Below are 13575 nucleotides of genomic sequence, written 5' to 3'. Positions count from 1 at the left end.
TGTTTTGTTGTGTTTTGTTTTTTTTAATAAGATATTTTCTTCATATTCTGCATGAGCCTTCCCAAACACGCAAACCATGAACTAATTGTCTCTTTAAGTGATATTGCACACACCGGATGTCTAAGCACAGAAGCATACACTTGAGGCTTATGTAAATGTATCTTTTTCCATACTGGTAGCTGGCTGGCCTTAACTGAACCACAACATCAAGTTCAAAAAGTACCTTTCCAATACCTGAAGTTTAAAGATCATTGCAAAGGCAAATATTTGTATGTAAAGCCCGCAGCAGACTGCTTGGAAAACACATCTCTATGTCAGAGTTGGAAGCTCCAGAAGTGAGGTGCCCAGAACAACCGTCTCCCCAGTTCCCAGCTCAAGTTCTCACCAAAACTTTAAACCAAAGCTTACAATAACATTTGGAAAAATAACGGCCACATTGCTCCTTTTAGTCTCTGCGGATCAGGATGAGATAAATGTACCTGAGAAGGAACTTGCCCTTTGAACAAGTATCAGAAAAAAAAATAATCAAGATGAGCACAAGGTTTCAATTGCTTTCCAGTGTTTTCACTCTGGAAATTTTCTCCCTTGGTTTCCCAGCCCCCTCCCGATTGTTTTCCATCAGTGCAATTCCATCCCTGCTTTTCATCTTCCTTTTGATTTGGCAAGTGAACAAATGTACCCTCCCTCTCCCACAGGGACCGATAACTGCAAGCCCTCCCTTTGCCTACATGCTAAAGCCTATCTTCCACCCAGCATTTATCTTCCGTGCTATGGAGATACCATCGCCATATACACTGTCATCCTCCTGGAGCCACAGATGAGAAACAGGAGACATGAACAGCAATTTTAAAAAAACTTAGAATTTTAAGAAGTCCCAAAGTCAGGAAATTTCAGAATAAGCCACAAGGTCTATTTATATTTTCACTGAGCTGGCAGTGACTCTCTTCACTTATTTTAAAGCTTAAATAATTGAGTTTAATATTATGTTGGAAGCTTTGACGTACAGCAGTATGTGACTTCTATAAGTCTTACTTATAACTGAGTTTTGTAAGCACTGCAAATATTAAAGATTAGTTTAATAGGTTACGTTGTTGCACAGAAAGTTAACTGCCTTTTTGTAAGAATAAATCTCAAGAAAATAAAGGCAGATTATTGGAAAACAATCATCAGGGTCTCTGCTTCAATGTTTCCACTTGTTTTTTAAATCACTGTGCAATGCAGTTGTATACACACAGCAGATCACTGTTGCTGAAGTCTCTAGAGCAACTACCTTCAGCATGTTTCAGGGTTCGTGTGCTTTCTGAATTTGGGGCTTTTTCTCCCCTTTCCCCCTGTGAATCCCCCAACTCCAGTGCCCCATGTAGTAAGGACCTGGTCCTTACATTCTTGGTTTTTCCTGGAAAAAGCAAACACTGCATCTCCTATCTACAGCAGCACCAGTTAGCAGAAAAATAGAAGCCATATAAATAGAAAACATTAGAGACTAAGCTTCCAGTGAGCTAGTTCTTGATCCAGGCAAGCACAGCTGCTTCTCGTGCCCGAGCTCTGTGCATGCCACAGACTGTAGATTGGCACTTGATTTCACAAAATTACACAGAAAGTGCTAGTGCAATGCTTCTTCACACAGAGTGCTCAAAGTGAATCTACTAGAGATAAGCAGTAAGAGCAGACTTCAGGTGTGACTTGGGAACTGCATGCAATGGCCACCAGTCCCAGCCGAACAGCAGAGGAATATCCTTGTTCAGCATCAGCTGCTCCACACCCACTCCAGGGAAGATTCACTTGCGGCTGGTTTGCAGGGACCGCTGAGCACTACATGCACTCCGAGCCAAGCAAGTGATTGGGCCACATCCTGGGAAGTCCTGCTGGAGTGGATACCTTCTGATTTTAATGGCAATTTACAGACTGAAAGCCAGACAGAAAAAGCTTTTCTTTTTTCCTTCCAAGAAAGCTCCTACAAAACTCAAGTCTCTCTCTGAAGAGAGAATAGGATATCCAAGAACTGCATAAGAAGCTTCAGGGGTAAACTAAATTCAGTTGCTACAGATTAAGCCTACTTGAACTATTTCCTCTTGCCAACTACACTTGAAACACAGAAACGTGTCTTGTTTTGAGCATTGAACCCACCGAGGAAGCAGTGCCCCGGGTACCAGCCTGGGAGAGCAGCAGGACGCAGGCTCAGCCTTCCACCCCACGCACAACCCTCTGCGCTGCCTCAGTCCAAGCTACCAGCTCCTCTGAGTCTGAACATCTCAAAAGGCAAAAATTAGAGCTCAAAATCCTGACCCTACCCCCCACTAAGTTTTAGGAATTACCCCTAAAAAAATCATGATCCAGTAAGAAAGAACAGCTGTTTAAATATCTCAACTTTAAGAACAATACATCCAAGAAGCTTTTTAGCAGCATCCTAGCCCTGCAGCCTCTAGGATTTACATTCTAAAAACGTTCTTTCCAATAGGGAAAAATAGAAACTTTCTGCTGGTAGAACACAGGGCTCTGAGTAACTAGTATAAAAAGAGTCTGAAGGAAAAAAAAACAGTGCAAGGGAGAGGGACACATGGCCTGCTTGTCTGGTCAGTTTGATGGGGTTTTTATTTGTAGCCATGAGCTCACTGCTTGCACCAAGTGATGAGTGCTCTCCTTGCTTGCTCTCCGAGTCAAGCTGACATAGCAGGGAAAGAAAAGGCTCTTAGGCCAGGGCTGGCAGCAAACCAGCCCTGCCAGAGCACTCCCAGCCAGCTCAGAGCTCAGGCAGAGCTGTTGAAGCAGGCTCTCAGATGTCCACGAAGGCAGACCCGCAGCTAGAGGGACCTCACCCCGCCCTGTCCCAGTGGCAGCACTCGAAGAAGCTGCAGAAAGCATCAGTGGCCCAATTCCATGCGCAGCATAACTGAGCACAGCTCAACCCAGAATAATCCACACAAATTTAATTCCCATTACATCCACAGTTGCCAAGGTACTCATTGAAATATTCTTCCTAATATGGGAGGCAACAGAAACAATTCAAAGTTGTTCACCTTCTGCTTCCAGTCCCAGATTTATTACAGGTGCACAAGAATTTTGTAACTGGAAGATAACTTACTGGAGGAGAAAACAGGAGACAGCCAGGAAAAGGCTACCCAATGAGAAAACATGGCACATGGGAGCCAAGGCAAACACTCCTAAGTGCTTACAGCAGTGCTTTGTTTACACAGTAGACAGGACACTGGCAGCATTTGTTATAACTACTTTTAAAGCTTTATTATTTACTCAGATAATCCTGGCCCATCTGAAGACTAGAAAGCAAGTTCAAAAGTCAACTCACTGGAAGAAGATTCATTTGCTTCATTGCAAACTGGTCTTTTCAAACCGCCTGTTTAATCAGTGCTTTACTATGATACAGCAGAAATTACAACAGGCTTACAAATCACAGACCGCAGTACCTGCAGTTTAAAAATGAATTTCAGGATATTTTCTCATGAATCTATCCCATGAAATAACCATTAATGCACATTTTAAGTAGCTCTCTTGGTCAAAGCATGAAAAATAAAAATCACCAGAGGATCACAGAAATATGGAGCTGAAATAAGTACGTAGTCCTGAGCCTTCTACAAAAGCACATTTCCGTAACTTTTATAGAAATCCATTTGCATATTTACAAAGCTGTTCATGATAGATCAATATATACAAGTTCTTCTAGGAAGGAAATTCCACATAAACAAGCTTCAACCTTAGAAACTATTCTTACATGCAAGGAAAACCAGCTTGGCTTCAAAATCAACTAATTGCTTCTTGGACTCACACATCCTTCAAAATGAAATCCGTTCCTACAATTCTTTCTCCAAAGCCATGCGTTTTCATTTCTTCTTTGCAATAAGCAGCACGATTCCGATCAAGTAGCCTCAGAATCACCTAAACAAAACAGCCCCCACCCATTTCCACACAATAATCCTAAAGCTATGCTCCCTTGAACACTTCTTTGCATTATATCGCTGTCTCAGTGGTGCTCAGCAAAACATTGTTCTAAATTTTAAAAATATTGTTCATGTTGGTAGGCTTCACGTATCAGTTTCCTGACTCTAGGAAGTCACAGTGACTTCATACTAGAGTCAAGAGAGATAACTGGACATTTCTATGCTTTGGATCCCCATTGCTTTTGCCCTCATACCAGCTGCTATTCAGTTCAACAGCTCAGCCAAAATTACTTAATAAAATTTGGTTTTGCATTTGCAACAAATTCACAAGGGAGATCTTATTTTGCTCCTAAGTCTCTCCTCAGCCATATTTTTGGGGTCTCAAAGGAACTAGCTTTGACATTTTCTGAGTTTTAACTTTACATGTAGTTCTTCATATAAAGCAGTCTGAACATAGCCTATTACTTGCCGGACAAGATAAATACTAATCAATAGCTAACTCCTTCCATCTAGCAGTTTTATTCCCAAGAGTCAACCTTGTAACTTGCCACTACCGTACGAGAAGACTAACACCCATCATCACTTATCTGTCTCGCCTTAGAAAGCCAAGGAAGAAAAGTTATCCTAGGAGAAATATATATGCATTTGAACTCCACAAAAAGAGATTGTACTGTTTGGTCTACTTAAGATCTCAAGTGCTTTCTAATATCTTTCCAATCTGTCTGCTTGTCAAAGCAACCTAAGACAAATATATAGTATTTCCCCTCCAACCTTACACAACTATGGAAAAACTAGAACTGGCACTTCCAGCCTCACCCACTTACATCACACAAAAAAAAGTACTTTTTCAAATACGGATCATTTATCTCTCTAGCCAAAAACTACAGTGCTATCCTGGACATGCACACTGCAGAACTCCTTCGGCTCCCACCAGCTTAACATGGAGCTGCACGGTGTGTGGGGTCCCCCCTGTTTCTTCAAGAGACATCTGGAAAGGAAGTAAAGCTTACCATTGATATAAAGGCATGTAGGATAACTTAGGCTTAGAATTTTATAACTTCACTAGTAAAACAAGATAAACAAAGTATTTAATTAACCCCATTCCTAACAATTTCTCCTGAGTTGTCAGGAACAATCAGCAAATGACAAGGTCTACATCATTAGTCTTTCTTACGACTGTTTTCAAAACAACTAAATTGTGATCACCAAAGGCTTAAACCACTGCTGGTCTTATTGATTATCGCTGTGCAAAGACATTTTTCTTTCCTGTGTTCTCTCTCCAGCTTTGCACACAAAGATAATTAAGCAGCAAGATGGAGCACTGCTGATAATGCACGTCCCCAGCTGGGCACGAGGTGCCCGGGCAAAGCCAGGAGCCTTTAGTACGTGCACGAGTATGGTAACCATCCCCAGCCTCCATGCAGACCACATCGAGCTGTTGTCAATAGTAAGGAACATGCCGGTACTCCTATGTCAAGGAAAACCAGCAACATGACCGCTGCTGGAAACAGCATCCTACATTTTCAAAGTGTGTTACAAGCATCGATTTGTCAGGACCTTGATTTATTATGTTTTACAAAAATTGTTTGAATCTGTAATTAAAGAATTGGGATTAAATACTCTTGGAGCTTGCATTTTTCTTCCTGAAACACAATTTTCGCCTAGACACAGCCACATTCCTCCTCTGTTGACAGTTTAAAAAAAGTTGAGTAACCAAGCAGCAATGTCAGTGGGATATTCCTTATGTACAAGGAAATTAAAATAAAACAATCTCAGTGAAACAAAACCATGCTTTCCATGGTCTGAGAGGACAAGGAGTCCTAAGAAAAAGGAACAGCTCTTTGTAGGAAACATTTTTGTGTTTTCCTTCTTGTGTGTTCATGATGAGCTGTGGCCACCTTCACCCAACCTATTTTCGGTTTCCCTTTGCAGACTCCTCTGGGAGCAGCTTAACACTGCTGCAAGCCCACGGTATGGGAACAGAGAAGCTGCCTCAGTGGTAGCCTCATGTTCAGGAGCAGCTCCAGGCTCACCCACAGGTATTTCTCCTCAAAGTCAAGCAACTGTTTTCCATAGCCGGAGTTAATTAGGAGGAATGCCAGCAAGATGACCAAGAAGGGCTCTTGTCCAAACTTCACATTATACAAGCCATTAATAGGTTTCATATACCGTGTGAACTGGATAAAAAATACAATTCTTTAAACAATTCCATTTGTCTTTACAAAGCAGACCCAGAACAGATGGAAAGTCTCTCATCCAATTCAACGTATGTTGGATCAGGACCTTAACAGTTCGCAGATCCGCTACGGGGGCATTTCTGAAGCGCACATCAAATAACTGTGTGACATCCGTATCTATATATTTTACCTAGCAGTTTATCTAATATGTATTTCTGTTGGCAGTGCTAATTTTCTTTTAGTACCTGTGTGTGCATAAGCTAACAAAAGCGTATATAACTTACCAAAATTATTCTCTCGTACATTTAACAAGCAGGTAATGTTGCTGAACAGGGAATTAACGTGACTAAGTGTAAAACCAAGGGAAAAACACGAACAACAGCTACTCAAGCCTGATCCATAATTTCACAACCTCTGAAAATAAACAGATCAGTACAATTCCCACTCTGTTTTATTCAAATTTCACACTAGCTTTAAAAAGTTAATAGCACAGTTGTGTGCAGAAGTGCTCTCCAGTATGGCATGACACCAGAAAAATTCTGGCTCTTTCAGATCACTGTAAACATCATTAAAATCGCAGCTTCCTTTAATATATTTCATAAAGCAATATGCAAATTTCACACATGATACTATTGCTGGAAGTTTCATACAAGGTATTCATCCGTAAAAGCATTTGACTTCAAGTTGCTATACTTAACAGGTAATGTCATCATACGGAATTAAAAATTAACCAAACGTGCATTTTACAAAACTTGCTCATCTATAAAATATGTCAAAATACTAAAAATCTAATGCATCTTGGCAGCAAGCAAGAAGGAGGGAAAGTGGAAAGCAAGTCAGTGTGGAAGGAAACTGAATTCTCTTAGGTAATAAAACAAACACTCAGGGATTGGAGCTATTCACTCAGACTGCTTTCTGCCATACAATCGACATTCTTGAAATCCTCTTCAATCCCTACATCTGGGCTAGTTAACAAAACCCAAAAACACAGGAAAATGCAAGGGAAGAAAACTCAGAAGAGATTCCAATCTTAGGTTTTGACTCAAATGTGTACAGAAATTCATGGAGCCCACTGGATACTGTTAGTGACAAAAGAAGTTGCTCTACAACTTGAGCCATATTCCATTTAGAAGTACTGACGGCATTTGTCAGAACCCTTAACGAATTTTGGTTATTTTACTCCTGAAATAGCATCTTCCAAGAAAACAAAACACCATCTACCTTTTCACAATTATTAGCTTTCAAAACTCTCTCTCGTGGAAGCTGTAAAGCAATGGACTAATTCCGTGTCACAGGGACATCGGGAGGCCTCGGCCACGTGCAGTCCATGTTGCCTCGCCACACTGCCCATCGGTAACACAGGTGTGCTGTACACCTCAATTAACACACCTGCCCACAGAAGTGCAGCTAAGAGGAAAAAGGGAGAGGCAGCGGAGAGAACGGATAAAATTCATTTGTTGTCTGTCAATAAGCCTATAAACCCAGCAGCCTTGTTAGTGTGCCTGTTTAAGTGTACATTTGGAAGCAATAGAGCTGCTATCACCTGCTTTTAATTTTTTCCTTATGCAAGCAACTGAAATAAGTCTTCTTCATAACCACAGAATATAAAGATGTTACAAATAAATTTTATTAACTCCATTTCATTTCCTACGATATAAAGCAGAAAGAAATGAGAAAAAAACGCTCAAAAGATTTAAAAAAAATAATCAACAACTTGAGGCTCCTTACTTCAAGGTTAATGTGAATGAAATTTACTCAAGCTGAACATCACACCAATTACAAAAGCAAAAAACTGTACGCTCTGCTTTCTAACAGTAGAGGTAGACACGCCATTTCCAGAACACTCATTATTTATAGATTTAAGATGCTCCAGGGACTGATTAAGGCTACAGAAGTTCTATCAATACCATTAAGCTCACTAAAATGCAGTTCTCCCCTCTCAAACCATTTATAGCTTTTAAAAATGAGGATACAACTACAAATGTTTTAAAATATTATATAATGTCATGGTTGCTGTTTTTTCCCCAAACTATAATAAGGTAAATTTTTAAAAGTAATCAACTACCACAAACACAAAGTGACCTAACCTACATAATAGAAAAAAAAAAAATACAGCAACACAGAAGCAAGCCACGCACAAGTTCTGGGTAGTGCTGGTCCTTTATTTTAGTTATTAGGCCAGAAACAGAGAAGAGTATCACATTGAACAGTGTCTTAAAACAGCATGTCCAGAAAGGCTGTGCTCTTTGAGAATGTTCCTCAGACCATGTTTGCTTTGTGTGTCCTGCCCTCCTTTTTTATTATTATTAATATTTTTTAAATTACTCCATCCTACATCAGTGGATTAATACCTGATTTGACTACTACAAGGTTAGCCTACACAGAGGAGCTTCAGATTAGAAAAGCTGCTATCAAAACTATGCACTCATGCAACCTGGAGTTAATCTTCACATGCAAAAAGTTTGCCTTGTTCCTTCACAATGAAAAAAGTTAAAACACACATGAGTTTCCCCTTCCAAAGAACATCCACAATCCAGCAGAGGACCATGATCTTTTTGGTGGTAGTCAAGTATTTGACTTCATAGAAAAACACTTACTTAGCAATGACACTCATGACAAGTCAGTGTATCATCCCAATAAGCTTTCCAGTAAGTAGGGGTATTGAGAAATTTGGAAAAAAAACTGTTTGCTAGGAACAATTTTATTTGTTCAAGAGCAATTTTGTTCCTTTTTTTAAACAGTAGAGAAAGTAATCTACATGCCTGTGAACAAAACTTCCTTCATAAAAAGAAGCCTAGTTTTTTTACATGGAAGATGCCTCTCCGGAAGAGCCTAGAGACCTATAATCACACAGATTCAAGAGTGACTTTTTTTTATATTAAGCAGATGATACTATTAGGATTGCCAGATTTGGACTGGCTCCTTCAGACATCGCTCCAGCACACCCATGAACAGCAGACAGCCCTGCTAGGACTCTACTTCCTAGGTGCTAGACAGGCACAATCCATGCATTGGTTGGTAAATTACCTCCTACTAAAACCAAACTAACTGAAAACCATGGATTATTCTGCTTGTACTCACAAGCAGAAATTGAGTCAAAGCAAGCTTCACACCTCACAAAACTTAAAGCTCCATGCATACCAAGCAATCAGCTAGCTCAAGTCTCTAAATAGAGTCCAAACATTGCACTGCAATCAGTGCACAATAATGACATCAGGAAAGCACAACATTATTTTCATTAAGCCCGAAAATATACTCAATGAGAGCTTATTCTGACCTGACAAAAGGACTGCAGTAATTTCAGTAGTGATATTTACCATTATTAGGCACAGGTAATTTTCTTCCTTCTTTTCTTCATTATTTAGAACATCATTTCACTGTTACTTTTCCAAACAATGTCATTTTAATCTTTGTGGCATGCATATGAGAAAACTGTGTAGGTGCAGTTAAGACCAACTATACCAACGCTCTGTCCTAATACCCATTCCAAGCCAACATCTATGGATGCATAGAGGGAAGAACAAAAGGGAGAATTCAGTAAAGAAAATTAAAATATTTTATGCCAACAGAATGGTGTGCAGAATTCCAGTTCAAGTAAATTGTGTCTACTTAGAGAACACAGAAGCCATCTCAGATGAGCTGCTTCCAATTATCCATAGGAAAAAATAAAATAGGGTTACCTTTTAGCTGCTGATATTACTACTATCTTCTTGGGAATGTTTAGCTACTTTAGTGAAATCAGATGTCTTCCTGGATCCCAAATCACTTTAAAGACATACAGATGGTCTAAACGTTTGCTTTTCTTTTCATCTTATTGTCCACTAAGACACATCAGCCCTGTGCTGGCCAGACCATTATTAATGATACCAAGAACTTAATTCCCCCGCATTCAGATAGTCTTTCTTGGCTTTTTTTTTTTTTTTTGAAGTCAGAGGCTTTACATAATAATTTGCTAAATGATTTGTCCACAAATAACAGACAGGTGAGCAGCAGAGAGGAAGTAGTCATCTAAACAGCAGTACATGTGAACAGCACTGTAATGACCTGTAGTTAAAAAAAACTACAGAAAAATGTCGTATATCAACAGTTCCCTACCTTTCTTCAGACTGTCAGCTTTCCATCATGTAAAGAGTGATAGAAGTCGGGAAACTTCTTTTTTAAATTAAATTTCTTGTCCATTTTATTTAAGTATATTGACTTAGATACAGGACACGTACTCATTTTCTTAGACTTCTGCACTCTACTGATTAGAAGATGGCTTGCAGCACATCAGAACGGCCATCCCCATTAGGAATTAAAAAAGTTGGTCCATTAACTACTTGCATGAACAACCGAAGATTTCCTAAAAAGCACAGAAAATAAATAGACATGAATATGTACATTCTGAGCAGTACAGTGCTACAAGACATTACAAACGTGGCAGCTGTTATTTTTAAACTCCCCACAACTTTCCCCACCAAGGGAGAAAGATTCTTCTTCCACAAGAGATTGTCATTAGCTAGTAAAAAAAAAAAAACTACTGCAAAATGCTGATGTAGTCAAATGAATTATACACTAATTATTTTCTTATTAAGAAACAAATGCATTCCTCGCTTTGGCCGTCTCCCAGAAATATTAATTAACGTAGATACTACATTTTATTTGCATTAGGAAAACCAGAGAGGCAGCTAGGCCTTGCAGAGATTTTAAGAGCTGCTCAGGCTGGATGCACAGATGAGTTAACTGCTTCTAGATATTCTCCTGTTCTTCACATCCATATCTGCTGACTAACATGAAGCAACCCATTAGTCATCCAACAGCTAGTCCAAGCCACACGCTAAATGAATACACATTGCGCATTTACATGCGGTTACCTTAATTTAATATATCAGTGGCTACACTTCTGCATTTTTTAACAGTGAAAACGTCGCTTTTACATTTTTAACTTGCCAGAATCATTCAGCTCTCATAACTTACGTATAATCAAGGCAGCCATTCTTTCATGGCAATAAAACAGCAAAAGCGCAGCCAATGGTGCATACCTAAAAAAGCGGGGCCTACAGTTCCATGTGTCCTGCATCTATTTAAAACCTGGGTGCCCGAACCAGGCACAGGCTCCCAGCCATTACACTTCAAAACCTAAATTCTTCTGAATTCCCATGGTCTTCAGAGAAGGGGCAAGGAAATGATTCTTGCACCTTCATCTCTAAGATGCTCCTTGCTTACCATACACAATTAAAACAAACAATTATGTGCAGCTGACAACTGATTTTCCCAAGACAGTACGCTAAATTTTGCAATAAATTGGATTTAACATTCTCTTATCATACGTAAGACAAACACAGACTAAAAAAATTAGAGATTGTTTTCACATTCTAAAAGTAACCCATTCCATTATTCACACATCTTGTGAAATCAGGGAGCTTTGACAAAGACATGATAGTATCCTGAACATATTATACATGCTTGCTAAATATTTCCATCCCTTCAAATTTTTAGAAGAACGTAGAATGTAATTAGTTTGACAGTTTGAGTTGTACATTACTGCATCTGAATTACTGCTACCATGAGCAGACTAAAAATAGATGAAAACAAATAGTTAAAAGCCCAATTTGGGAAAACATCCATATTCAGGCACTAGTCTTCAGCAACGGTTTCCTTAAGAGATTCCTGTAGACTGTGAACACTGGTGTTGCTGAGATTAATCAGGGTGTTTTTTTCCCCCCAGAGAGGATTCCACCATTTTTTCCTTTGTCAGGATGTCAGAAGTTAGAGGTGATTGCAGCTCAGCATCCTTCTCCTGAGAAGGTAACAAAGTGCAACAAAAAACTGAATTAGTCTAAAGCGATGCTCTTGTGCTCTTACTCTTCTGCCGTTTTATTGAAGACAGCTGTATTTTACAATATACAAATTCCTTGTTTCCACTGTTTTAGGATAACAAGTGTCTAAGCTTTAAAGGGTTTTTAGTTCTGTTCTATTTTGTTATCTTTAAGACAACCAAACGTGTGGCTGAAACCTACACATACCATTGCAGGAGAAGCACAAACTTCTTCCTTGGAAGAGAAATAGATGGAGATGCTAGCTGGAAGAGCAAATTGTAACAGAAACACTTCAGACCGGTGGATGCAGGGAGCGATGCACATGTATTGCACTTTCTTCAGCTGAAAAGAAGTCCTTGCTCAGAGCTTTTTCTCTTGCTTTCAGTGTAGCACAGCTAATCTTCATTTTACTTTATTCTGCCTCTCCCTGCACATTCCTTCAGTTTTCCTCCTCCTGCTTTAAACCTACTCTTTCCTCTCTTCCCTCCTATTCACCCCAAGTAACTGTAATCAAACAACCCCATAAGTACCTGCCTCATCTTCAGGTCAAAAGCACTCTGGGGGAGAGCTCAGCCCTTCCTTCATAGCACTGGGCTCATCTCAGACTTCTCATCTTCTTGACTTCCACTGATCACCATTAAACAAGCCAACAAACATATATGTGCATTTCTAAATGAAACATTACGTGGCTTTTCCGAAACTTCACAATGAAATATTTAGCAGTATTTTTAGCCAGCATTGCTTTTAAGGTCAGAAATTCTGTTTGGAACTGGCCTGGTGATGCAAAAATCTCTCTCATTCAGTGGTCTCACGAGGCAAAGCATTTTTCCCCCCTCTTTTTTTAAACAGAACACTAGCTTACATTCAGCTTCAAGATATTTTCCATAGATCCCCTCAGAATTCCCACTACACATTTGAAATAACTCAAATTATTTCACTTACTGGAAGGGGCAAAACATCAAAGAGAAGTAACATCCTGCAGGCAACACGTCTGGTGTTCAAAAAATATACATTTCAGAAACAATAATTGAGCAGTTGATATTTGTATAGAATTTTTCCTTGGATAAGCATAAGAAAGTATCACTAAGTTGTAGCATATCCACACAGTAATAACAATATTAAAACGAGATGTGAAAACTTCTTTGAAAGAAGTGAGCAGCCTAACAGGTAAGTCCCTACTTGGCCACATACTTGAGAGCCCCTACATAAAGTCACTTACAATAATTAAAGATTATGAGCACCAAGAAAGCTTCCTTCCCCTCTCCCTGTAGGATGCTGGGGGGGAACCAAGTGGGGACAATGTATTGGTTTGGGCACCCAGCTGCAAGCAACAGGTAACAGCAGTGACCTTTGCACAGCTCAGCCCATCCGCCAAACAGCAGAAGGAACCAACCCCATGTCTCTGACAGCAGACATCTCACACAGCAACTACAGGCTACCTTCATCTTGGCTTTAAGAGATTTGGGCTAGCTAGCCAGAGTTAGATTCATCACAATAAAGTACTTTTTCCCCCCATTGGAGCTCCTCTCTCCATTTCATTTCAGGAACAAAAAGGCCAAATATTCTGATTTATATTCTAACAGCTCATGAAAACTATTTGCTTAGTGCTCTTTCCTCGTCATCCTGCATCTCTTCCCACACACCTGTTGAGGACCTTTGTGGTCCTGACAGCCTGAATCGCTTGCACTGAGGCTCCCTTTATCCTGA

General features: G+C 39.7%; 1 protein-coding gene and 1 long non-coding RNA gene across 10 annotated transcripts in view; both read right to left on the bottom strand.

Annotated features, from left to right (window-relative positions):
• Window positions 1-13575, bottom strand: part of MACROD2 (mono-ADP ribosylhydrolase 2) — an 859998-nt gene that overhangs the window by 425448 nt on the left and 420975 nt on the right. The gene's annotated exons all lie outside the window — the stretch shown is intronic.
• Window positions 1-13575, bottom strand: part of LOC310896640 — a 29653-nt gene that overhangs the window by 9868 nt on the left and 6210 nt on the right. Inside the window, exon 3 of the long non-coding RNA XR_014581690.1 lies at window positions 10166-11849. This is a non-coding gene — a long non-coding RNA (uncharacterized lncRNA). The remainder of the gene's footprint in view (window positions 1-10165; window positions 11850-13575) is intronic.

This window comes from Anser anser (assembly GCF_964211835.1).
Source record: "Anser anser genome assembly, chromosome: 3".
In the NCBI taxonomy this organism is placed as follows: Eukaryota; Metazoa; Chordata; class Aves; order Anseriformes; family Anatidae; genus Anser; species Anser anser.
This window is presented reverse-complemented; position numbering and strand designations above follow the sequence as displayed.